Genomic DNA, 18168 nt, shown 5'->3' with positions numbered 1-18168 from the left:
TCTCTTTTAATGTTTATGTTGGTGAAAATAATAACACATAGTCTTCTTCCTTAGACATGGAGAGGATTACCAGCAGTGATTTCAATAACAACTAAAGCACACGGAATGGGACTTCCCTGGTGATTCACTGGTTAAGATTTCACCTTCCAATGCAGGGATGTGGGTTCAATCCCTGGTCAGGGAGCTAAGCTCCCACATGCCTCACAGCCAAAAGAAAACAAACAAACAAAAAAAAAAAACATAAAATAGAGCAATATTATAACAAATTCAGTAAAGATTTTAAAATGGTCCACATCATTTTAAAAAATAAAGCACACTAAGTCAATAAAGACTTTAAACGTGGCTCATGTTATTTTTAAATAAATAAAGCACGTTGCAGAATTTTGTTTTGTTCATTGATGGCCCCATGATTTGTTGCTAGCAGAGCCACACGTGTGCCATGCATGTGTGCCCATGAGTCCAAGTGCGTCACTTGGACAGAAACACTGGTACAACCTGCAGAGGAAGGATGCTTCATCCCCAGCCAGCAACATCTCCATCGACACAGGATGGATGGTGGCAGCAAGACCTCTGGAAATGCTGGGGAAGCTCTTTTCCACATCACATGACCAGCAATCATCTCCTTTGCATTTCAGTCCCTGTCATCTCTCCAGATACCGGGAAGATTTCCTTTTCATAAACAGGAGCCCTGTGAGCCCACCCATGACCACAACAGTATCCCTCAATTTCAAGGCCGGAGAAGCAGCGAGGCCAGGAATCTAGGAGAATTCTGAAAGGGAGTGTCAAATGCTGCTGCTGGGAGAGTTCTGTCCGGTTCCTCGGACACATGGCAGCCCTAAAGGGGCTCTCGGGGGATACAGAGATGACTACCCACTGTCTCCCACCTAAGTGGGTCAGGAGGAGGAGCTCATCAAACCTGCGGATGATTATAATAAGGAGTGACCACAGCTGCTGTAGCAGACCCCACTTTGAGTCCTGCAGAGGCAATACAGAAGTTTATTAGCCCAGCATCTTCAAGATAGTTACAATTTCCTGTGATCCAGTCTCTCCACCCTCCCTCCCCACCCCTGCCAGTTCCTATTTTCAAGTCCAGCCTCCTAGCAAGGAGAAGGGGTTGGAGTTGGGCTCATGACCCAGCAAAAGGAAGACACGCTTTGGACCCAGATGCCTGTGTTTCAATCCTGGTTTGTCTTCCCCAAAGCTCCCTAGACTTTAAATAGGTGACTCGCTTTCTTCAAACACTAGAAAATATTGGGAGAAGTCAACGTGAGGGGTCATTTATTAAGTACCCAGCACATAAAAGGGACTCAGTAAATAATGGCTATTATCAGTCACGGTTCCTTTCCTTAGTGAAAATGGTGTGTTTTCATGGTGTTGCTGAGATGTATGGGACTTTGCGGGCAGGTGTTTCAGAAAGCTAGGAGCTTCTGGGCAGTGCGTGATCCGTCTTGAGAATGGACCCAAGACTAAGCAGCAGGGTCGTTTCAAGTTCAGAACTGGCAACAAACACATTAGCAGCTCCTCCTCACTCTGTACCAGCTGCAAATCTGATAAGAAACTCAATGTCCTCATCTGAGTTGTCAAGAAAATGATCCAGACTTCCCAGTGGCTAAGACTCTGTACTCCCAGTGAAGGGGGCTCAGGCTCAATCTCTGGTCAGAGAGCTAGAACCCACATGTTGCAACTTAAAAAAAAGAAGATCCTGAAAGCCATAATGAAGACGGAATATCCCACGTGATGCAACTAAGACCCAGTGCAGCCAAAATAAATTAATTACAAAATAAAATGATCAGCAGGACAGAAGTTGAGACAGAGCCCATAGCACAATACAGAAAAACCCCAAGGAGTTAACATCAGGCCTATCAATCACTGATCCCTTCCGGGTACAATTGTCAACAACAACCCCTAACGACTGTGGAATTTTGCCCCCATATCCTCAACTTGTCTGCCAGGACATCCTGAGAGATTTGGTTTCATTCCTGGAGGACTGTGTTCATTCCAGACATGACTGTGACATCCCCTGATGAACCAGGCCATGGGGCCCAAGGATAGAAGATGGGTTTTTGCTGACCGGAGAAGGCAATGGCACCCCACTCCAGTACTCTTGCTTGGAAAATCCCATGGACGGAGGAGCCTGTTAGGCTGCAGTCCATGGGGTCGCAAAGAGTCGGACACGACTGAGTGACTTCACTTTCACTTTTCACTTTCATGTGTTGGAGAAGGAAATGGCACCTACTCCAGTGTTCTTGCCTGGAGAATCCCAGGGACGGGGGAGCCTGGTGGGCTGCCGTCTACGGGGTCGCACAGAGTCGGACACGACTAAAGCGACTTAGCATAGCATAGCATTTTGCTGACCAGGAGCCCTAAGTGTTATAATTACAGACCACACTTGGAACCAGCTTGATGGTGATTTGAATCCTGAATCCACCATTTAGCACGTGGTATAATCTTGGGAACACTCCGGAAGTTTTCTGAGCCTCCAGTTTCCTTTTAAAAAAATAAAATAGGAACAAACTCAACTCATGGGTTTTCAGAGGCAGTTAAAGCGCAACATGACTCGCAGGGAGCCCCAGGCCTGGCTCTGGTCAAACAGGAGCCTCTTTGTTCCACACCGGAGAGTTTCTGGCCAAGAACTTGAATGGGGGGTAGTGCCTTCACCCTTCCAAGCCAGTTATACTGGCTTGTCTGCTGCAACGCATCGCATCTCGGAAAGCGAGGACAATGGCACTCAGGCTAGAGATTTCTCAGCCCAGTGCTCAGTAAATCGCCTCCACTTTTTGGCAAGACATTCCTGCTTCTTGGCTACTCCCTTTAGGATGACATTTGCCAAAGGACATGAGGATATTACTCATTAGTATATCTGAGACCCAAGACAATTCTGGCCAAGGCCAGAGTCCCCACTTTCTCTCTAGAGATTCCTTTCTGAATGAACAAAAGGGTGTCAGGGCTTCATTTGAATATTCCAACCATTAATCCTGGGCTCTAGCTGCAGGGCTGTTCCAGCCCTTTGGGGGTTTTGAATACATTTTAAGGATCATTGCAAATTTGATTGCCATCAATAAAATTGCAAACAATATAATTATATTTGTTTACTTATGTCTAAATAGATGCACACGTGTGAAATGTGAGGATGTTAATATAAGCAAACACACCATCATATACGTATTTGTGCTTTGGGATGTATAGTGATTCCTACCTACACAGCACACAAATGCACTTATATAACTTGCAGAAATAAGCTACTTTTTCTTCTATGCTAGACCGAAAAAAAAAAAAAATCAAATCTAAGCACGGAGGAACTGAAAAAACTACATGTATCATTCACCTGATTTCAATTGTGCCTCCCTTTGAACCTCAGCCAAATCATTTTGTACATTAAAAATTGGTCAGGGATGATAAGATTCCATTTTCATGGTTGGTAATGCAGAACCAGGGAAAGAATACAATTACAGACCCCTGAGTAAACTCTGCGAATGTCAACTTGATGTAAATGATCAAGTGTCGACAAAGGGGCTGGGGGAGGGGGGGCTAGGAGAGGAGAGGAGAGCTGAACTCCTACAGAGAGCAAGAGACAGACAGACAGAACGAGCCAGAGATAAGGCTAGCGTCATTGTCAGACCTTCACCGAACTGGAACACAGAGCTCCTGGGGCCAGGCACTGTCTCCTCCTTGCTCTTGGGCCAGTCTTGAGCATGCCAAGGTTTATCAGCTAAATGCACTTATTCATTCCCCAAAGCTGTACTTAAGCACCCACTTGGGTTCTTGGGTTAGTAAATGGAAAGACTTTCCTGGTGGCTCAGACGGTAGAGTCTGCCTGCAATGCAAGAGACCCAGGTTCGATCCCTGGGTTGGGAAGATCCCCTGGAGAAGGAAATGGCAGCCCATCCCAGTATTCTTGCTTGGAAAATCTCATGGACGGAGGAGCCTGGCAGGCTACAGTCCATGGGGTCACAAAGAGTCAGACACAACTGAGCAACTTCACTTTCTTTTTTTTTCTGTCTTGGGCTGGTAAATGCCACATAATGGAAGTAAATCCTGAGGAAGTAAATCCTGGGGTCAATAGGATTGACCTCAGGCAGTTCAGATCAGTCCTGCGGGATGTCCTTACCCAGATGGGAACAGGAGAAGTCCATACAGAGACATTTCACTGGTACCTGAGGCTTCCCTGCAGGGGGACACACAGAGGTCCTTCTGAGAAAGAGAAAGTAAAATCAGCTCATCAACCCTTCCCATGGTCATGTGAGTTAAGGGAAAGATACATGGGAAGGAACAAGGGAACTGCAACCTGCTGTGAAGTTGTCCCTAGTGGGACATCATGGCAAATAAGGGGTGAAGGGTCTCCAGGCCACATCATCACCCAAGAAAGTCTGGAAAGGACAGTGACGCTTTGTCTTGACAAGTGAAGTCTGGGGCATGATGTCTATTATCAAAAGCTTGAAGTACTACTGAGTTGCGACTGGGTAAATTAAGCTCCTGGAGGGTTTTGAACCTCAGACTCAGGACCAGTAGATAGAAATGGCCAGAAAGGATATCTGTGCATTTTAGCAGAGGGGCATCCAACATGAAACTAAGCTGCTTTGTTAGGTAGTGAGCTCCCTGTCACTCTGGGTATGACAGAAGGTCAGACAAACCCTTGTTCAGAACATTGTAGAGAGCATTTTTGCATTGGAGGAGAGGGGACATTGACAGGATGATATGGACAGAGGCTAACTAGACTACTAGTTAGATAGCATTCTGGTAGTTGAGATGGTAAAGAATCTGCCTGCAATATAGGACCTGGGTTCAATCCCTGGGTTGGGAAGACCCCCCCTGGAGAAGGAAATGGCAATCTCTTCCAGTAGTCTTGCCTGGAGAATCCCACAGACAGAGGAACCTGGCAGGCTACAGTCCATGGGGTCGAAAAGAGTTGGACAGAACTGAGTGACTAAGCACTCAATGCACATGAGTTTGAGCAAACTCCAGGAAAGAGTGAAGGACAGGGAAGCCTGGTGCGCATGCTGCGGTCCACAGGGTCACAAAGAGTAAAGAGTTGGGCATGACTTAGTGACTGAATAGCAACAACTAGTCAGAACCTGGGTCAGTATTAGGTTTGGAGAAGGAGAAGAGGGAGAGAGTCTGAAGTCACAACCTGCCTCCCAGGCCTCTTAAATTTTTTCTCCAGGCTGTGATCTCTCCCACCAGATACATCTGTTGAACAGGGCCACACAACAGATTGTCTATGTCCTCTAGTCTTAGACTGCTTCTCCATCACTTTCCCCTAGTTGGCTGGTGCATTCACTCTCTGGTTCAACAGAACTGGGTCCCTAAATGGCAAGTACTTCCTCTAGGCTCTGAAGATACAAAGGTGCATAAAACACTGGCAGTCTCAGCTGTGTGCCTGATCTATGATGCTGGACATGGGGGTGGTCATGCATGAACCCAAGGGTTAGTGATGAGGTCAGGATGGCAGGCATACTCCCCTCCATCTTGAAATTCATTAGCACTCTTGAGGGATATTATATAGCACACGATATCTGTAGTACAGCCAAAGAAAAGCGTCACTAAACTGAAAGCAAAGGTCATGCCTTCTGGCTTCCTGGCACCTCTCTTGTTATGGGATGCTGGTTGATACAGTGAAGGGAGGAAGGGTGGTAGCGTGAAATAGGTAGCAACTGAGATGCAAGAAGCAATGAGGGCTAACCCCGGGAGAGACATCGCGCACACGTGTGCTTTGAGCCGGGCTTGGGAAGTCACACGGCTACTCCTTGATGCTAGACCATTGATTCCAAGTTCTGAGCTTCCAGACACCATGTTGGTTTCCGTCTTCTCTCCATCACCCTGGGAAGTCCGGGAACTGAAGGTGGTTTTCCACTTTAGATTCTATGCTTCTGGCTGTGCCTTGGATTTCCTCCCTTTTCCTGATTTGGGCTTCTTCAGCTATTTCTCCTTTGACCCCAGAAATACAACAAGTACTCAACAGGCTACTTCCCAGTTGCGTCTCTGAGGATAGCTTATCAAGACCAATTGAATTACCTTGTGGTTACATCTAGGGACACCCAGGCCATCTCCCAACAACGGTAGATTCAGAAGAGTGTTCTCGTGCTCCTACCTTTCCATGGACTCTCTAGCTTGACTGGAATGAATGTTTGCTTACCCAATATAAGAAGAGTTGGGAGGTGAGCGGGAAGATAGAAAAGAGCAACCCCAGACTAAGGCATCAGAGGAACATCAAAATCGGGCTTGGAGAATAAGTGTGGTGAACAAAGTCACTTCTGAGATCCTCCATGTTACTAAAGGGACCTCAAATCACATCCACCACCTCATTATTTTTCTATCTCCCTGAAGTCTTCTCTAACCTTTGGGCAGTTGACTTGCCAAATAAATGTTTACCCGAACAGAACTGAAATATGATTCTAGGGACTTCTCCAGTGCTCCAGCGGTGAAGCGTCCACCTTGCAGTGCAGGGGTGGTGCGCTCGATTCCTGGGCAGGGATCTAAGATCCCACATGCTGCAAAGCGACTTAGCCCATGTGCTACAACTACTGAACCCCCATGCTGGAGTTTGTGTGTCCCAGCTAGAGAGTCTGTGCACCATCACAAAAGATCCTACATGATGCGATGAGGATGCCCTGTGCTGTAACTAAGATCTGACGCAGCCAAATAAATAAATATTTTTTAAAAAATAAAGAAATATGACTCTATATCTTTCCCAGGGTTGCTTCAAGACCATCTCAGTGCTGCCTTGGAAGGTGGGGGCAATCTGAAAAATAGAGATTTCCAAATCCACTCTCCTCGTGGCCAGTCGACCTCATGCACAGAGGAGTCCTGAGTAGTTCTATGACATTCAAGCTCAGCGAGACAGGGCTTGGAGGTTAACATGCAAACATTGCACAGAGCAGTGAAGATAGGAGAAAAGCTGGCCAGGGATGGGACCCATGGTCAAGGGCTGAGAAGGGTGTCCTTGAAGGGACATGAAAGAACAAGCACTTTCCAGGAGAAAGAACGCACATCTTCCTACCGTCCTATCATCATTCAAACTCTGAGAGCAAGACTGATTTTTCCAATTTATTTTAGAATTATCAACCGAACTGATTAAAGCAGCCATCAACTTCGGTTGTTCTTTATGTGTCGTCCTCATTTCACATTTCCAATGTTTTCTCGCATGCAGGCTGCATAAATTATTGAAACATTATTTTATTTATCCATCCCCCTGTGACAGAAATAGGTTTTTCTGAAAGCAGATCTTTCCCTAATCAGTTTTGTTTTTCTTGGTTTTGCTTCCAAATAGCTCCATGAATTTTAGGCTGACAGATGTGTAGCACTGGTTTGCATCTTTAGGCTGAACCAAACCATGGTGGGAAGAGAAAGAAAGTGGCTCTGGATTCTAGAGTCCTTGGAAATATATTGGTGCCTGGAAAGCGAGGCTTTCAAAATTTGGCCACAGAGCCTGCAAGAAGGGGATGGTTCCGTGAAGTGCTATTCTGTGAAAGGTGGCCTGGACTGCATCAGGGTTTAACCCCTGGATTAAGGACCTCCACTTCCAGATGGGGGGTCTCAGCCAATGGGAGGCCAGGAAGTACCAAGTCCCAAAGTGACCATAGATGGCTATGGGTTTGTATCTTGCATTCACCTCCACCCACATCACAACTACTTCTGGAGAATCAACTGAGAAGGGCCACCATGACAGCAAGGCATATTGAAAGTGTGGGGTCTGTTGTGTCTCAGTTCAGTTCAGTTCAGTCGCTCAATTGTGTCAAAAGACTCTTTTTGACCCCATGGACTGCAGCACACCAGGCTTCCCTGTCCATCACCAACTCCTGGAGTTTACCCAAACTCATGTCCATTGAGTCGGTGATACCATCTAACCATCTCATCCTCTGTCGTCCCTTTCTCCTCCTGCCTTCAATCTTTCCCAGCATCAGGGTCTTTTCCAATGAGTCAGATCTTCGCATGAGCTGGCCAAAGTATTGGAGTTTCAGCATCAACACCAGTCCTTCCAATGAACACTCAGGGCTGATGTCCTTTAGGATGGACTGGTTGGATCTCCGTGTCTACTTAAGAACATGATTTGGATTTGAAGTGTTCAGGAGATGAGAAGCTATGTGCTTTGCCAAGAGAGGAAATGTGCTGATGCAAAACCCAGATGTGCCAAAGAACAGCTGGTCATGTTCTCTGTGGTTTGCAAGACAAAAGACCAGCTCTGTGGGCAGGTGCTCAGGGTCCTTCGTGGTCTGGGTCCTGGGGATGCCTCCAGCCCTACTTTCCCCATCTTCCACCAAAAGAAACCACATGTTCCTTCTCTCAAAGAATCCTGGGTTCTCAGCACCATGAACAACAGTTCTTTTCTGATCTTGCCCCTTTGCATGACCTCACCCAGCCCCATTCTCTGCCTGGAACGATCTTCGGATGCTCATTCTTTTTTTCTTTTTTAATTTCATTTTTGGCTGCAGTGGGTCTTCATTGCTGTGCATGGGCTTTCTCTAGTTGTGGTGAAAGGGGGTTATTCTTCTTTATGGTGTGCAGGCTTCTCATCATAATGCCTTCTCTTGTTGCAGAGCACAGGCTCTAGGCACGTAGGCTTCAGTAGTTGTGGCTTGGGTTCAGCAGTTTTGGGGTACAGGCTTAGTTGCTCTGTGGCATGTGAGATCTTCCTGGATCAGGGATCGAACCAGTGTCCCCTGTATGGGCAGGCAGATTCTTAACCACTGGACCCACCAGGGAAGTCCTGTGATGCCTATTCTTGATGACAAGCTGTTTTCCTCTCTCAAATTCCCAAATGAGACCTGAGATGACAATGATGATGATGACTAATTGTGACTGAGCAAGTGCTAGGTGACAGCATTCTAAGGACTTGTCTTATTTAATCTTCATGACAACTTTAATATGGGAGTGATAGTAAGAATACATTTTTATTATATTATCCCCGTTTTTTTTCGGTGACTGGAGCCACAAAAAAAGAAGACTTGCTCCTTGGAAGAAAAGATATGACAAACCTAGACAGCGTATTTAAAAGCAGTGACATCACTTTGTCTACGAAGGTCTGTATATTCAAAGCTATGGCTTTTCCAGTAGTCATGTATGGATGTGAGAGGTGGTCCATAAAGAAGGCTGGGTGTCAAAGAATTGATGCTTTCAAACTGTGGCGCTAGAGAAGACTCTTGAGAATCCCTTGGACAGCAAGGAGATCAAACCAGTCAATCCTAAAGGAAATCAACCCTGAATATTTATTGGAAGGACTGATGCTGGAGCTGAAGCTCCAATACTTTGTCCACCTGATGCGAAGAGCTGACTCATTGGAAAAGACCCTGAGCTGGGAAAGATTGAGGGCAGGAGGAGAAGGGGGCGACAGAGGACGAGATGCTTGGATGGCATCACCGACTTGATGGGCATGAGTTTGAGCAAACTCCAGGAGATAGTGAAAGAGAGGGAAGCCTGAGGTGCTTTAGTCCATGGGGTGCAAAGAGTTGGACATGATTTAACAACCCAACAACAACAAAAACATCCCCATTTTAAGAAGTGAGGCTAGAAAGATTATAAAACTTACTCAAAGTCCTCAAAACTCTTTAATAATAAGAACAACCAGTAACAAAAGAATAATCATTTACTAAGCTCAGAATGTCCCAGAATGTACATCTGCTCATTAAACTTTCAAATCAAATGCTATCATTGCCCCACTATTACATGCATTCAAACAGGGAAGAAATGAAAGTTGCTCAGTTGTGTCCGACTCTTTGCAACCCCATGGACTGTACATTTCATGGAATTCTCCAGGCCAGAGTACTGGAATGGGTAGCCTTTCCCTTCTCCAGGGGATCTTCCCAATCCAGGATCAAACCCAGATCTCCCATATTGCAGGCAGATTCTTTACCAGCTGAGCCAGAAGGGAAGCCCTCAAACAGGGAAAGCTATCAGGGTTAAAAAAAAATGTACGTCTACAAAAGGCACAGCAAATTAACTATAATTACTAGCCTTTTGCAGCAAGGAAGCTGAGACTTAAGTGAAGTCACTCGCTCAAGGTCCCATCCCTACCGGGTGTTTGTAGAGAAGGAATCTCCACTCAGGCACCCAGCTCTGGAGTCCTCCAGGTCACACCTTGGGTCACCCTCTCCTGGAAGGTGCAGCCACGAGGCAGCCACAGCACTGGCCTGCAAACAACTGCGTGATGAGCACGTGAACACACGACTCAGGAAGTTCCCGTGGGGCAAAGAGTACCCAGTGAGGACGCCTTGGTAGAGGCTTCATTCTTCTGAACTTTGAAATTAGTATTTCCCCTCATAATAAGAAAACCCAGGGGTGTTTGGAATGTGGCTGAATCTTTGTTCTCCTTTCAAAGCAACAGCTAGAAATAAATGACTTGCCAGTCGACAGCTCTGGCTTCTCACCTGCACATGTGGCCCCTGGTACCCCAGCATTTGTGCTGTTCCCGCTCTGAACTGCAGCTCCCAGGAAAGGGCAGGAACTAAAGGGAAAGGTGAGCAAGTCAATCCAGGGGTTTCCTGCAACTTTTCTCCTCCCAGACCCGACTTCCTCTTGCCCATCACCTTGAGACCACAGGTTTGCTTCCTGGAGTACCCCTCATGACTGGGGCTTGGGTCCTACCTAAGCCAAGGTCAAACACAGGCATGGCGTTTCTGTGGGACTGGCAGAGAGATGCAGCTGGGACCAGGGGGCAGCCACAGAACTTTGTCCACATGGACTGAAGAGTTTGGGTTTGTGGGCTTAGCTCTGTGAGAATCACACAGGATTATGCAGGAAGGAGTCAGGGATTCAATTCAGTTCCTCAGTGCGCCGCCTCGGAAGTCTTCCCACATCCTGCCATTCCTGACGGTTCCTCCAGCGTGGCGTGGCATGCATGCTCAGTCATTTCCTGCTCTGCGACCCTATGGACTGTAGCCACCAGGCTCCTCTGTCCATGGGATTCTCCAGGCAAGAACACTGGAGAGGGTTGCCATTGCCTACTCCAGGGGATCTTTCTGACCCAGGGATCTAACCTGCATTTCCCGTGTCTTCTGCATTGGCAGGCAGATTCTTTACCTGTGAGCCACCTGGGGAAGCCCCAGTGGTCAACTGTTGTCCACAGTAACAGTTTATCCACCATAAGGCGCATTCTGATTCCAGGAGTCATAAAGAAGAGGGAAAGCTTTCATTTTATAATCAAAGAGCTGGGGTATCTTTGCATATGCTGTTACCTCTTCTTAGAATGCTTTTCCTTGTCTGGACTGTCCCCTGCCCAACTCCTACTCATCGTGAAAGTCTTGAGTGGATGAATAGCTTCTCAAAAAAACTTTCAGACCTTGCTCAGACAGCCTTTTCGTTGTTGCTGTTAGTGGCTAAGTTGTGTCCAACTCTTTGAGATCCCAAAGACTGCAGTGCCCCAGACTCCTCAGTGCTAAACTGTCTCGCAGAGTTTGCTCAAAATCATGTCCACTGAGTTGGTATCACCATCCAACCATCTTATCCTCTGTCATCCCTTCTCCTCCCATTTTTCTGAAACTGACCCTATCTGAGGTCAGGCGTCCTTTAAAGCAGAGCCCGTGACAAGGATCCTGAGCCAGGTCACGTGACCCGCTGGGACAGAGTTCTTCAGGAAGGATTCAGAAGGGAGGGAGGGCTGTTTGCAGGACACGGAAGGGAAAGAGCTAACAGATGCTGCCTCAGGTCAGGTCTGGTCCTGACTTACCCCATGGGTGGAGCAGGGGCTCTGAAAGATAAACACACTCAGAGTTGGTCCCACTGGAAGCAGTGGAGCTGCCTTTATTACCATGAATCAGTCATTCGTGAGCTGTCTAATGCCCCAGGCCAAATGGGCATCCATTGGCCAAGGGCAGTTCTCTGGAGAAGGCAGCCAACATTCAGAGCGGCTAGGGGACAGGGATAAAGGCCCTCTGGGCTGGGTACCAACAGCCTCCTCTACAGACCCTCCCCCCAGGCACTTATATGTAGTCGCTGGGGGCAGGTTACCATTGTGATGGTAACCATCCCTTACTGGGCTCCTACAGAAGTGATATTCTATTTGCTATTCCAGGCTTCCTTCATAGCTCAGAGACCCCGGTTTGATTCCTGGGTCGGGAAGACCCACTGGAAAAGGGATAGGCTACCCACTCTAGTATTCTTGGGCTTCCCTGGTGGCTCAGCTGGTAAAGAATCCGCCTGCAATGCAAGAGACCTGGGTTCAATCCCTGGGTTGGGAAGATCCTCTGGAAAAAGGAAAGGCTACTCACTCCAGTATTCTGGTCTGGAGAATTCCATGGACTGTATAGTCTATGGGGTCACAAAGAGTCGGACATGACGGATCAACGTTCACTTTCACTTTAATCCTCAGCAACCTAAACAGAAAGCAAAATCGGAGGCTCAGAGAGATCATAAGACTTGTTCACAGGTACACAGCTGGTACACAGCTGGTCAGCAATGGACCGAGTCAGTAGCAAGAATGTGTTTGGATCTGGTTTATCAGACATCTGGTTCTATGAACTGTATTCTTGACCTCATTCCATTAGGACAATTCCCACATCACAGTATGTTTGTTTGCACATCCCTTCTCCACTGAACTATGACCCTGTTAGGAATGAAGCTTATCTTCCTCCTCTTCCCCATTCCACGTTCTTTTACATTTATTCTCATTGCTGCCGTTTACTGAGTGCATATTGAGCCTGGCCCTTCCTGGGCCCTGGGGTAAACTATGTTATTTTACCTACCTTCCCTTGAGGATGATTTACAGGCTTTCATTGCCAGTAGCCTTCCCAATCCCAGTGGCATCAGGCTTGGCCATATGAGCTGCTTTGGCCAATGGAATACAAACAAAGAAAGATACACAGTACCTACCACTTAGGAGTAAAACAGGAAGACCTGACCTGGGACAGGTGTTGAAGGCACCACTGGGGCCAAGACCTGCAGGCACCAGAGTCTAACAAAGTGTAAAAGAAAAAGGAAAGGATACCACTGCCTGTGCAAAGGTCCTGTGGTAGGAGGGAGCGTGGTGTTGCCAAACATTTAAAACAGGACCAATGGCTCAAGGGCAGACAACAGGCAAAGAGTAGTGTAAGTGGAGATGGAACACTTAAACTGAGGCCAAAACTGCAAAACCCTGAAGGCCAGCTTAAGGAGTTAGGGTTTGCTTTTAGAACCATAGGGACACAAGGACGTATTTGCTTCTAGGCTCTTTTTTAACTGTTGGGTGACAGAGGCAGGACATATGACTTCTCCAAGCTTCTCTCCTTATTTGTAAACTAAGAGTGCAGGGCAAAGCGACTTCTCCCGTTTTCAAGGGTGCCCTTTATCTGGCCCTGTTTCGTGACTCTAGCCCTGGGCAGAGATCACTTCTGCAGTGAGACACCCACTGCAGACTCACAGATTCTTGTCTTGGATAGGATTTGCCTGAAATGTGAGTGATATTCACACCCCCGACTCCAAGCTGTATTTTCAACCTCAGTCGATAACAAAATATAAAGCAATTTGGTTAATCTTCTTCAAACAAAAGGAGAATACAGAAATCTCTTAGTAAGAAGAAAATAGGCCTGTTTGTAATCAGAGAAAACCACACCCATTATGTGCTTTGAGCCTCAAAACTAATTTCTTGAAAATTTTTAATTTGAGGCACACGAAATAACAATTTTTTTAAAATATGCAATTGCACGACTAATTCCATATTAATGAAACACAACATCTGTGGCTTTTCACATCTGATAGAGTTAAAATATTACCAAATTAAAGCAAGGGATTAATTTGTTTTGACTTATTAATATTGGTTAGCCATTAAAGTTTATTTTTTCCCCATTTTATGATTTTCTTGTGGTCATTAAATAGCTATGTACTGGCCTTCAATGATTTTAGAATTACAGTAATCACCTTAAGCATCTTGTCATTCATGCAAGGTATCATTATTCATAAATACGCACTCTGCTCCTTTTTAGCTGAACAAAGTCAATAGTCGTAAAACATCATCATCATTTTTTCATTCAACTCAGTTCCCAGCAACTTCATCTCTGAATTTTCCTTTACTTAGAATATCTGATGTCAAATGAAATTGGAGCAATTGCCAACACAAACATACATCCCTCTCCATTATACACGTGTGGCTTTTCTTCTCTGAATTTGCTGCACAACATTTGAGACATTTTCTAAATCTTCCTCCCCAGTCGTTCATGCATTTCATCACCTCCTCCACAACTGATTGATGCCCAGAGACATCCATTGGTTCCACCATCAACTAAACCAAAGTGCAATTCAGTTCAGTTCAGTTCAGTCGCTCAGTCATGTCCGACTCTTTGCAACCCCATGAATTGCAGCACGCCAGGCCTCCCTGTCCATCACCAACTCCCGGAGTTCACTTAGACTCATGTCCATCAAGTCGGTGATGCCATCCAGCCATCTCATCTTCTGTCGTCCCCTTCTCCTCCTGCCCCCAATCCCCCCCAGCATCAGAGTCTTTTCCAATGAGTCAATGTGTAAAGCTCAGGGCTTAGCTCTATTTGGGGCACATAAGAAAACACACCTCATTGTGTCCTCCTGGGGTTCACAGTCCAGGATACAACATGATCACAACACACGTGGACAGCATATTTAAAAACAGAGACATTACTTTGCCAACAAAGTTCTATACAGTCAAAGCTATGGTTTTTCCAGTAGTCAGGTACGGATGTGAGAGTTGGACTACAAAGAAAGCTGAGCACTGAAGAATTGATGCTTTCCAACTGTAGTGCTGAAGACTCTTGAGAGTCCCTTGGACAGCTAGGAGATCAAACCAGTCAATCCTAAAGAAAATCAGTCCTGAATATTCATTGGAAGGGCTGATGCTGAAGCTGAAGCTCCAATTCTTTGGCCACCTGATGAAAAACATTAGAAAAGACCCTGACGCTGGGGAAAGATTGAAGGCAGGAGGAGAAGTAGGCAACAGAGGATGAGATGGTTGGATGGCATCACTTACTCGATGGACATGAGTTTGAGCAAGCTCCAGGAGTTGGTGATGGACAGGGAGGCCTGGTGTGCTGCAGTCCATGGAGTCAAAAATAGTTGAACACGACTGAGTGACCTAACTGAACAGTATGGCCAAATATCAAGGACTCTGGGGCATGCACAGAATGTCTTATGGACACTTTGGACAGGACCAGTGGCCCTGCAAATATCAAGAACTTTTTGGCATGGACCAAATGTTTTATGGACCATGTGTCTTATGGACCAGAAAGTCTTAGGGATTTTTTACAGGACCAAATGTCTGTTAACCATAAAGGCTCCCTTATCAGGAAAGCTCACACTCTAGATGATGCTGTGGTGATCAGTAATTTTATCAAACTGTTAACAGGGGCAATGGAAGAGTCATGAGGAAGGACAGAAGTAAGTCTCCAGCACATTGCTATGTGGCTAAAACAGTGTGCATATTAACCCTCTCTCTAATGATATCTGTAATGATGCTAAAACATGAGATAATTCATACGAATGCTCTTTGCACACTATAAAGTGCTTTCTAAGGCTTAGTTGTGAGACTGGTAATATCATCTAAACAGATAGATAAAAGTTCTATTGCTTCTTGTATCTTGTAACTTTAACCTTTGATTTAAAAAATATATATTTCTATGGACACAAAAATTCCCTTCTGATTGCCACAACATATCATGGCAAAGGACAGCACTGAGTTCTTCATCTAAAGTTTGCTGAAAATTTAGTTAGCTTGCCTTACTTAAAAAAAAAAAATCAAACCAGCTTTGTAGAGAATTCAGTACTCAGATCTGTAGGGAATTCATAATTGGCATTTCTATAACCCAGCTGTCTGGCTGTTGAATGGAACCCTAGAATAAATAAATAAACTAACAAATGAAAAAGCAAACACTCGAGTTCTATGGTATTTACAAAAAGGAAAGACAATACAGAATAGAAATAAACTCTCTCGTGAATGAGTTTACTTAAGATGGCTTGATTGAAAGCCTTCTAGTATTTTAAGGATTAAAAATGACTTTTACCAACTCAAAACTGAAGCAAATTGGGAAAGACACAGGATGTTCCCAATACCATTCTTTTTTAAAGTCCTTTTTTTTTCTGCTGTGACTTAGAAAGTATTCTATGACTCAGAATTTTCCAGGTTTCCTTTTTTTAATTTTGTCTGGACATTCTAAAGTGGGCTGCCTTAGGTGCAGAGTGAAAAGGCCATTTAATAAGAACAATTATCAAGAAACAAAAATGGGTTTCAATTTGCCATTTTATTCTGCATCACTGGAAAAGAAGAGAAAAGAAGGGTTGTGGAGGTTTGTGGCAGAGAGTGCTAATAAATATTCAAAATCTATTTTTCCTTTCCTCCTCACTAACAAAACCACCATATTTTGGCAGGTAGGCAATTTGCCAACTTGAAAAAAAAAAAGAAAAGCACACTTCCAATTTTCCTTTGCAATAATGTTGCCCAAGACATGTAGGTAAAAAATGTTGAGTGAAGTTTTCTGGAAACTTCCTTAAAGGGAGCTGACTCAGCCAGGAGGAATATCCTTTAAACCTTGCCCCAGGTGACATGGACCTCATAGCTGGAGACGCAGCAGCCATTTTGACACCATGAGGAAAATACCAAAACAATTGCAAACATCACGATCCTGACTTCCTTTAAGGTGCTGATCCCATGCTAGCAGCCTCCTCCTTCCATAATTTCTTCTCAGATGAAACAATAAAATCTTAACTGTTTAAACATGGTCTGTCCTCTGTGATTTGGAGTTCCTAATTGACACAGGTTATTAGCTTGCCTTTTCAATGGGAGACCATGGATTTCCAAATAAGATTACTCAAGAAAATCACAAAGCAAAAATCAATAAGTATTTAACAGTGGATTTTTAACTTATGCTTCTTCTAAGCCTAAGATTCACTTAATTTCAACCAAACACTCTGAAAATGGATTTAGGGTGTATAAAAATTTTGCATGAAACATGCATGTTGGCTCTGAAATATTTAACATATATGCAAAGTAAGAGGTAATAAAACCATCATCTATGTGCCCACCAAACAGTTTAAGAAACAAAATGTTAACAATACAGCTGAAGTCCCCTGTGTACACAACCTCATCAAATTCTCTTTTCCACTCACTCTAAAGTAACCACTTTTCTACTCTGAGTGTTCATCATTCCTTTATGGGCTTCACAGGTGGCGCTGATGGTAAAGAACCCACCTGCCAACTCAGGAAACATCAGAGACTCAGTTTGATCCCTGGATGGAGAAGATCCCCTGGAGAAGGGCATGGCAGCCCTCCCCAGTATTCTTGGCTGGAGAATCATGGACAAAGAGCCATGGGACTGGCGGGCTGCAGTCCATGGGGTCACAAAGAGCTGGACACGATTGTAGTGACCTAGCATGCATGCATTACTTTACACTTTATACTCTCCAAGCAACATATAATATCTCCACATGTGTCTGACTCATTGCGACCCCATGGACTGTAACCCACCGGGCTCCTCTGTGTATGGGATTTTCCAGGCAAGAATATTGGAGTGTGTTCCCATTTCCTCCTCCAGGGGAATCTTCCCAACCCAGGGATCAAACCAGGTTCTCTTGGGTCTCCTGAACTGGCAGGAGGGTTCAGGTGAGTTTAAAACAATAGAGGATCTGGACCCAACTTCTTGGGCTCAAATCCCATCTCTGACATTTACCAGCTAGGTGAACTTGAACAAGTTAATTAACCTTCTGTGCCTCTGTTTTCTCACTGGAAAATGGGGATATAATATGGCACTTACCTCATAGGCATATGATGAGAATTAAATGATCTAATAAATGTAAAATCTGCTATCTATAAGAGATATATAAGTATTGATTATTTTCATCTGCTATCTATAAGAGATATATAAGTATTAATTATTATTTTCATCTGCTATCTATAAGAGATATATAAGTATTAATTATTATTTTCATGGGAACACATATAGTTTTCTATGATTTTTACACATATTTTATTTAGATCCCCACAGGATTTTTAATTATAAACCATAATCTAATATAAGCATTATTGCATTTATAATAGACTATACCCAGGTGGGGGCTTCCCTGGTGGCTCAGAAGGTAAAGAATCTGCCCTCAGTTTGGGAGATCTGAGTTTGACCCCTGGGTTGGGAAGATCCCCTGGAGGAGGGCATGGCAATCCACTCCAGTATTCTTACCTGGAGAATCCCCGTGGACAGAGGAGCCTGGCGGGTTATAGTTCATAGGATTGCAAGGAATCGGACACTA

The sequence above is a fragment of the Bos indicus x Bos taurus genome, chromosome 21 (assembly GCF_003369695.1).
Source record: "Bos indicus x Bos taurus breed Angus x Brahman F1 hybrid chromosome 21, Bos_hybrid_MaternalHap_v2.0, whole genome shotgun sequence".
Classification (NCBI taxonomy): domain Eukaryota; kingdom Metazoa; phylum Chordata; class Mammalia; order Artiodactyla; family Bovidae; genus Bos; species Bos indicus x Bos taurus.
Note: the sequence above shows the minus strand (reverse complement) of the source record.